General features: G+C 49.2%; 1 protein-coding gene across 1 annotated transcript in view; it reads left to right on the forward strand.

Annotated features, from left to right (window-relative positions):
• B3gat1 (beta-1,3-glucuronyltransferase 1) overlaps positions 1–9811 on the forward strand; it is a 27443-nt gene that overhangs the window by 594 nt on the left and 17038 nt on the right. The gene's annotated exons all lie outside the window — the stretch shown is intronic.

Raw genomic sequence — 9811 nt, forward strand, 5'->3', positions numbered from 1 at the left:
GTGTGTGTGTGTGTGTGTGTGTGTGTGTGTGTGTGTGTGTGTGTGTGTGTGTTGCACAAAATAGGGACATCCATCGGGAAATAGGGCCGGCTGACAGGGCCTGCACCTGAGGGGATAGGAAATAAAGCTCGGATGCTGCCTGCCCCGCTCCATTAGGATGAAGGCAAAAACTGGTTCTCTGAGTCTTCTAACAACTGGTCTTTCTCTTAGCTATTCTGTTCCTTGCCACCTCAGCAGGTGGTTCTTGGTGACCCACAGGATTATAGGAGAAGGGGTCAGGTCTAGCCGCACCCCTACTCACCAGCAGGGACTCCAATCTCTCAGTCTTTCCTGGACATTTACAATTTAATTCTTTTCAGGGAAACCAAGTGCCGCTCATCTTTCCTGTGGGTGCTGGGAGCCAAGAGATGTGGAAAGTGACAATGAATTAGAGACCTTCAGTGCAGGAAAGCGGAAGGAGGCAGGGCCAGGTCATTACCTTCCTCTGTGCACTTGATCATACAAGTTCAGAAAAGGAAACTGAGACGTGAAGTAAGAAGAAAAGTATCAGATCCAGCACCCCAGGGAACCGGAGTGTCAGACTCCTATTAAGCAGCTTAGGTCAAGAGCCCACCTCACCCCACCCACCTACAGGAACGTGTTTTTCATGAGCTACCACTTTCTTAGCCGGATATAGTCCTAGTGCACTCACTAGAGAGCTTATAGATGGTGGAGCTGAGATGAGCCCCCCAGATTTCTAAAGGCACAGGACCTTGAGCAGGGCTTTTTGTTGACAGTGGATTCCTTTATGAGGGGTACTTCTTCACAGAGACCAGTTTAGCTGGAGTGCCCAGCAGAATTTCGATCTTGGACTATCTGGCATACAGTTGCAAGTGAATGAGACAGCCATCCATATGCCTGGCACAGAAATAATGTTGTGCGCGTGGTGTGTGTGTGCGCGCGTGTGCGTGTGTAAATGGCAAGCACAAGGCTTCACAAGTGACTGGTGTCGAGGTGGGTATTTAGCTGTGTAGGGCTGTTGTTGCTCTAGTCTTCTGTCCTTAGCATCTCCCTTTTCCCATTGTCGAGAGTCACTACAGAGAGGAGGCATTTCCTTTTAGAACCTGCTCAGTTGGTGAGCACTGTTGAACCAAACATTCGAGACAAAGATCCTTGCCATGAAACCTTTGCAAAGCCTCCCACTCTGCTTAGTTCACTCACAGGAGCCGCCGAGGTCCTGGGCTCGCACTCTGTCTCCTCTCTGCCCCTTTCAACAAGAGAAAAATGCTTCCTAGGGTGATGGGACCAGAGAGATGAATGCATGCACGCCCGCACTTAGCACTGAGACCATTGTCTTGCTGCTCCCATTTGTACAGCTGCTCTCCAAGGGCTTAGGGATCACCCTGTGCCTGTGGGCGTGGTTGGAGATGTGCATGTGCTTTCTGGGTGAGGTGCTACTGAATGTTCCACCTGAACCCTGGGCAGGAAAATCACTAAAGGGGATCCAGTTACAGGATGGAAGTCTGTAGCGGAGAACAAGCTGCCCAGAGGAAGAAGCCCACTTCTGCTCAAGCTTTTCATTAGACTTGAATATTCCCCACAGTGTTTAGGGAGGACTGTGTCCATTGTGCCTTCATGATATGGAGCCCAGAGTGATGAGATTTTATAAGGATAAGATATGGAAGAGGGTGAGCTGACCAAGGAGCCAGGCTCTGGGCCAGGGAGTCCAGTGGTAGGTAGCATGTGGCTAGAAGAGAAGAATAAGGATTCCTGAATGCTCCTCTGCCCGTAGGAGAGGCCAGGCTTCAGCAAAAGGAGAAATCAGAGACTAGGAGAGGCAATGAGATGGAGGCAGAGCGAAGCCCTTGGACAAGGTGCAAGCCTTCTTCTACAAATCTGCACACCATAACTTTATCAATCATCCTCTCCTGGGGAGGCCCCTCACTGGAGCTGGTGGACTGCCTACTGAGAAAGACTCTGATGGAGTACGGGTGGCTCACAACACGGATAGGTCATGACATCAAACGCAAACTGCTCCAGGACTAGTAAGGAGAGCTGCCTGCTGTGGCATCACCCAGTGTGAAGGGTTGTTTTCCTTCTGGCCTTTGCCATTCTTACCTGGCATGTAGTGTGGCGGAGAAAGGGGCAGAGTATGGGCAAGCCTGACACCTAGGGAAGAGGGAGAAAAGCCTCTGTCATGTGTGTCATCCTTCCTGTCCAGGCTCCAGACGAGCAGATCTTTGGAAATCCCCCAAGGACCAGCTAGAAGACATAGTCATGATCCAGAGGTGAAAGACCTCTAGAAGGGCTTGCTGGGGTCCTTCATGTCAGTACATCTGTCCCCAGCTAAGTGGATTTTGACGGAAAATTAGTCCTCTTAATGCATGCTTTCCTTACAGTCTATAAATTGGGGAAGTAACATCTTTTTAGTCTGTTAAGGATAAGGGCTATGAATGTTAATTTCATTTATGTCTTTTATACATTCTCCTTCCCTCCCCTATTCTCCCAGTGTCTGGGTCTTCCTCCCCTTAACCTATATTACTCTAACCTCCAACTTTGAATTGGACCCTACCTTTCCTGATCCAGAACCAAGTTACTCAAAACATCTCTCCATTGAATGATATTTTCATATCTAGTGTTTTTTTATTTTAATCATTCCATAATACCAGCAAATGTTTGTCTAATTTTTTTGAGATTTATAAACATTAAATCTATAACCACTTAACTATCTATGTTGAAAGGTGACTATGGCCAGAAGTCACCCAGAATTCAGTCCACTTGCAGTGACTCTAAGTACCTACTGTGTCCCAGGCCCTGCACCTGGTGATGAGGACATATTGCATTAAACAGTCTAAACCCTGCGCTTTCTATTTAGCTTTGGGAAGGTTGTGTGGATTGCTTGCATTTTTTCCCCTGCAGCTACAGCAAATTTACTTTTCTAATGAGGTTTAGCTCCGGCCAATATTAAAATGAGTCTGTGCTCCCTGTGCACACACCAGCTGACAGCAGTACAGGAGACAGGCTCTGCGCCAAATTCCTGGCAGGGATTACGGCTTTGCCATCACCAATATCCCTAAGGTGGAGAATCAAAGTCTAGATCGAGAGCTGGAGGGGTTGGAGGACTTACCATGCCTGAGGGAGCGGAGGTCTTCTACCCAGTGTGCAGGGCTACGGGCAAGATTTTTCTCCCTATGTGCATAACCTGTGGGGTCCAGTCATGTGCTCATGTGAAGAGAAGGGGACAGAAAGCACTGAAGGGCAGAATAGACAAAGGTCTTGGCAGTCAGGAATAACTTAGTGCCAGGGACCAGCACCCCATTTTCACAGTGTGGCCTGGATTGTAGGGGTGAGGCTCTGTCATCTCTATCCTGCTTGCCTTCCTTTTTTTCTAGGGCAGCGGAAGGATCTGGCCACTGGGGCCAGATTCAACTCTCTAGCTTAGGATTGCTGCTAGCTATTCGACTATGGATCAGATCTTGTGATAACCTCTGTTGAGTGTGAGCTGGATCACTCCCTTTGCCCAGTAAGCAGCCCCTCACCACCCCAGCCATAGTTCAAGGACTCAAGAGCCACCTGTGACCAGTGGTTCCATCGTGAACGATACGTTCAGAATGCTGCCTACAGCCTAGAAAGCTCTTAAACAGTTGTTGTGAGCATTGCCTATGCACAGAGGGTTTGGCACAGTGTGGCCACAGGAGCCACAGAGGCTAGACTCATATTCTGCCTCTGCCGCATATTGGTTGTATGACCTTAGGGTACCGCTTGCCCCCCTATGCCTCTGATTCCCCATCTCTAAAATGGGAGTGATATTAAGATGGTGAAGAGGGGATGAGTCATTGCAGCTCGTCATGCTAATCACTCAGAGCACACAGTAGCGGGTGCCTTTTTGTTTTTTGTTTTTTTATTTGAAAATAGAAAGCAATTTGTATTCTTCATTTATTTAGCAATTCACAGAAGTACTTGCAGAGCAGCCCACTCTGAGCCAGGCTGTCTGCCATCAGCGTTTGCCCTTGCCTGCAGTGTTGACTCCTCCAGGGCCCCTGTTTCCTGACCTGAGATAGAATACAGCCCTGGAGATAAAATACAACTGGGAGTGTGTCCTTACTTTAAATGACTGCTGCCAGATAAAAAGGGCTGTTTCTGCTGTCTGAAGGTGGGGAAAACAGAAATTCATTCTCTCTCTCTCTCTCTCTCTCTCTCTCTCTCTCTCTCTCTCTCTCTCACACACACACACACACAAGAAGCACCTAAATCCAGCCACAAAGTCAGCCACTGTATCATCTTGCTGAGTGTGACAAAGGGATTCAAGGGAGCTCTTCCTAGACCTATTCTACCTCTGGTCTTAAAGGTTACAAACCCAGGAGGCTGTGTCCCTGAACACTACAGAGGCCAGAAGCCAGGAAGGCTCCTGAAACAGGCACTTCACAGGCTCTGTCATCCAATTGAGTTACTGACACAGCCAGCCGGGACATGAACTTAGGGCCATGCTTGCTCTTTCACTTACTCGGTGCCTGTTTCCTCATCTGAAGTCTGGAGGCCATGAACCAAAGAGCATCTGCTGACTCAGCAAAGTCACACCACGTAGCCCATCTGCAGTGCATTCAGGAACTGGGGTCCCGAAGGTGGGGAGCAGCGGGTGAGGAAAGCAGGCCAGAAGCATGTCAGGAACGGGGTGTGTGGATGCCAAGGCTCCCCGGGCCACCAGGCTTCTCCAGCCTTGGTGACTCTGTGACTCCAGACTGCTTCCTACCCTGATAGGAAGGGACGAATGCCACAGTGACTCCATCCTTGTGTAAGGCCTCTCAAATCTGAGTGTCTCTTCCCACAGTACTCTAACTTCCCTAACACCCCGATGGCCTGTCTTTGGTGAACAGACACACCTACAGAGGTTGGTGAGGGGTTGGAATCCTTGGTGGCTTAGGACCTGGTTCTGGGGCTTCTGGGTACTCATAGCCTGGATCTGCAGCCTTCCGACTGGGGAGTCCCATACCTGAGCCTCAGAGAGTGGCGATCATCCTCACCACCCCCAGTCATCGCTGCCCAGGCACCCAGTCAGAGCAAAGCTGCTTCCGGGAGCTGTTCCTAGCTGGTCCCCAGGGAAGCATGGTGGGTGGCGTCATCCATATATCAAGGAAGATGCTGTGTCTCAGATACAGTTCTCTGGCCATCCTAGTAGACAGTTCTTCCCCCTCAGCACCCCTCCTTGTACCCTTCGTACCTGCCCCCTCAGCTCTCTTGCTCTCTCTCCCTTTGCCTGAAGGCCTCGCAGTAAACAAACACTGTTTTCAGAGGTGGAGGGACTTAGCAGCAGGCATGCGTGCTCTGCTTAGCCACAGGCCAGGGACCCTGGCTCTGCAGCCTGCTTAGGGTGATGAACAGCCGGTAGGCATGCGATTTTCTTTCTCCGTCAGAGTTTCTGAACTTAAGCTGACGTATTACTCTCCTAACTCATCACTTGTCGATATTAACTTCTTCTCCCCCTCATAAATCTCCCTCTGTGTCTCGGAGCAAGCGGCCGCTGCTCTAGCCTCCTCCGCTGCCAGGCTGCAGGCTGCCGCCTACGAATACCCACTATGCTAAGGGGTACACCCATCCTTGTGCCCTGAACTGATTTCTTCATGGTGACATTCCTGAGAGACAAGCCAGAAAGGTACTATGGCCACATAGAACACCAAGCCTAACCCAGCTTCAGGGAAAGCTTACTGGACAGGCTTCTTGAGAGCCCTGGGCCCATGAGGCAGTCCTTATTAGCCAGATCTACATGGACCATGTGTACAACAAAGCTTTTTAATTTATTGTGTCAAAAATATGCGACATAAAACTTACCGTCTTATCCATTTTAAGTATACAGCTCAGTAGTCAAATATAGTCACTGTTTTATAAAACTCATGTCCACCTTACAAACTGGAAGCTCTACATCTGCTGAGCATCACCACCCCAGGCTGGCTTTGTGCTTCTGCCTTTCTCTAGGTACACATCATTTGAGTATAACTTACATTGTTTGCCCTTTTGTGACTCATTTGCTTCTCTTCTAATGTCCCCAGGCTGCATCCACTCGGTGGCACATGTCAGAGTCTTCCCTCCCTCTTCGTACGTTACGCTGTTACATGTGCACACGCAACATTTCATTTCAACGTCCGGTCAGTGGACTGGTTCTTTTCTGCCAAACCATGGAGAACAAAGTACTAGGTCAATAGTACTTGGCCCGGTTGCCCTTCCTGATCCTGGGAAAGACACAGCAGATATATTAGTACTCAGTGTGAGGTTTTATTTCAAATGCCATGGGAACACAAAGTAGGCAGGGGAGCCCCCGTTTTATCTGGTGTCTGTCGGGCTTGTGTGTTCCTTCCAGCCATCTCGTGTTTCCTAAGGATCCTCGGGTGCCCGTTCCCCCAGATGAGCATGGCCTTCCCAGTTCTGGGAACAGAACAGCTTAGCAAATATTGGGACAAAAAGAAGCATTCCTCATGAACATCCTGGCCACAGGGAGATGCCAATGTCCTGTGCCATTACCACTCCCTGGAGCCCTGAAGGTGAAATCTATCTTCCCTTTTAGGATCCTTGTCTGGACCCAGAGCCCATGAGGCCCTAGAGAGCCTTCTGGGGACATAGCAGGCAAATCTGCCTTACACTATCCAGGCTTCCTTGCAGAGAGATGTTCAATGATACGTAGCCACCCTGCAGCTTGCCATGTAATATATAGTCCAGAGTACACATAGATAGTGTCAGCATAATCTCTACGTGTAGGACTTAGATTTAATGTACCCTCCATCGATCACATACATACTTGCTGTGTTTACGAGGAGTGGCAGACACAAGCTGTCCACTCTGGCTAATAACACTTTTATAAGTATGCTCAACCAACTACCACCAGCACATCATATTAACTGTTTCTTATCCTGTCAGTAGGGGTAACTGATGCCACACAGCATGAACCTTGGGGACAGAGCAAGCATACTAGAAGGGGGAGCTTAGAGTTGGGAGGTAGCAAGAATGAAGTTCCCAAGAACTTACAACCTGAGATTAAAGGACAGGGAAATCACTGCATTCAGGAGGCCATATAGTCATATATCCCCATTGACATACCTTAGTACACTCACAGCTTTGGCCATAGGACCTATAGAAATCCAGAGTTCTTCTTTAAGTGGGCATCTTGGAGGAGCCACGGAGATGTGGGGCTAACCCACGCAGGAAGAAGGGAAAGAAGAAATAGTCTTTAGCAGGCGTCAGAGCATCAGGGCAGCCTCAGTGTCCGACTCTCATCTCCTCTGACCTTTAGTCCCAAGCCTCTGCTGCTCGGCCTGAAAAAGCAGTACCATAGGGAGAGTGCACAGAACAGGGCTTCGGGTCATTGTTAAGGAGCATGCTGTGAACCAAAAAGCAGGGTGAACCGGGCAAGAGTGCCAGGTTCCAGGCAACACAACCTTCCCACGCGTGGGAAGCCTACCTGCCCTGGGTCACCCCGTTTATCATGCTTCAGCGTGCCAAGCACCTACATACCCAGGATCTGAAGTCTCTGCACTGCCTAGCCGTAAGGAAGGAAGAACATGCTAGAAAAAGTGTCCAGCATGCAGCTGGTACTGACCCCTAGGAAACAGCTGAAGCGTTCCCCTTCTCTTCATCTTCCAATGGACTTTTTAAAGTTTTTATTAGCACATATTAATTTTAACATGTTTCATGAGGATTTTCACCAACACACGGAATATATTTTGATAATGCTGTTTGTTGCCCTCTCAGGCCCCCTCCCACGCCTGGAGTTCTGTTTTTAAAACAAGGTGATAGTGCTTGCTTCGACTGCTATTATATTCTTCATGATCTAAGTAATTTCCCTGCTAATTGTGAACCAGATGCTTCCAATGGATTCCCTCAACTGACTACAAATAGCCCTGGGAGGGATGCACTTATGGAGCCTGAGCTGCAGAGATAATGGTGGTGTTCCTCCTTTGTGTTGAGACCTGGGTCCAAGGTGGGGATGCACAGGTTTGACCTGAAGGACAAACATCAGATCCAGCAAGTACATGGCCATTGGCAAAGCCCCACACTTGATGACTATACAATCATAGATGGTTGGGCTTGGCGAGGCTAGGGAAGGCACAGGGCTCAGGAGCATCTTGCTTTGTCAGTACCTTTCTCTGGACACAGCTCGGACCTCAGTACCAAGGGAACGTGAAGCTGAGAATGGCCTTGAACAGCATCAGAGAGAAAGTCAGTGGTGGGGGAGCAAGCTGGTGTCAGCTGACCCATCCTCCTAGAAAGAAGAGCCCTACAACAACCTGAAAGGCTCTGCATGCTATTTCAACATACTTGAGGTTCAGGCTCTTGGCTCCAGGGTTAGACCCAGTCTGTGGTCTGTAGCCTGTCTGGTCCCAGTACCCAGGTTTAGTAAGGATGGAGTAGGTATCCATTCTAGGCTCCACCCTGTGTATGGGCACCCTCACCCCTCACTTCATTCAGGCAGCATAGCCATGGGCTGTCCTTTGCCTTGAGGTTATCAGAGGGCAAATGCAGTATCTCTCCCAGCTTTGAAGCGAAAGACTCCAGGGGCATTGCAGTGCCTCTCAGTTTAGGACTATTCTCTTCCAACTGTTGGTGCATGGCAGCCTGGCACAGAGAGAGATGTGGCCTCCTGGCCAGCTGCCCACATGGCTTCTGCTGCTGCTGTCTTGGAGCAGCTGTGGTTCTAGTAGTCCCTGCTGCCTGCCTGGTAGCAAAATAGGCTGAGTCCCTCCTCCGCAAAGTAAGCATCCATTGGTAGTGTTGGCCCAGTGGGTGTTCAGTAACTGTAGAGCCATACCCACAGATGTCCTGTGCAGCCCACAGGCTTCTCATGGGGTACTAAGCAGAGCAATAGGCTGGGTATAGAGATTCTCCAAAACCAGAATGGGTAAATAGATAAAGAAAAATCCGTATACTGTGTAGAATCTAAAGGCAGGACAAAACCCTCGTGTGGTCTCTTTGTGGCACTGAGTAAAGTACACTGCTGGCCCTGTGAATGTCTCCAGGGAATCAGGTGAGGTGGGTAGGGAGAAGATATGAGAATGTTTCTGTTTGGAGGAAGTCGGACTCACTGGCTCCCAGGGTTCGTAATGCAGGAGAGAAGGGCAGCGTTTATATTTGCTGGCTCCTAATGGTTGATCATGAAGCCTGGTACGAGGCTGGTGATCCACTCAGGGAAGAAGAAAGGAAGAAAAGAACCTGTCTGTGCCCCACACTCATTCCCACACTCCGCGCCTGTACAGACATTGAGCAGTGGCTCCTGTATCCCTGGTGATCCCCAGATCTCTTCCACTTCCTTCCTGTGGCTGAGCTTTTGACTCCAGTGACTTTATCACCACATCACACCTACAAACTGGTCCTATTTAGGATTTGATTTTTTTTTTTTTTTTTTAGCAAAATGTCACAGGAGTAAGGGAATCTCAGCTTCTTACCATTTGAGCATGCAGCTACCGTACCCAGAAGGGAAGAGATGTCTGTCACAGGGCTGAGAGGGAGGAGACTTGCCAACTCTCAGGTAGAAGGCTATCCCAACAGGAAGCTCACAACAGACCTTAGCCAAAAGAGAAGTGGTAGAGTTACATCACCTGTTACCTGAGACATTTGGGGAACTACAACCCCTCCCCCCATGCCTCAGCTTCTTCATATATTAAAAAAGAAACACTTTGGGGTTGTAAGGGCCTAATTGATTAAATAAGATAAACAGCACAAAACTTTATATGACCCAGCACAAGGCAAGGCCTGGGCCAAGTAGTGGGAGTGGGTGGGTAGGGGAGCAGAGGTGGGGGGAGGGTATAGGAAACTTTCGGGATAGCATTTGAAATGTAAATAAAGAAAA

Source organism: Mus pahari, chromosome 10, assembly GCF_900095145.1.
Source record: "Mus pahari chromosome 10, PAHARI_EIJ_v1.1, whole genome shotgun sequence".
NCBI lineage: Eukaryota > Metazoa > Chordata > Mammalia > Rodentia > Muridae > Mus > Mus pahari.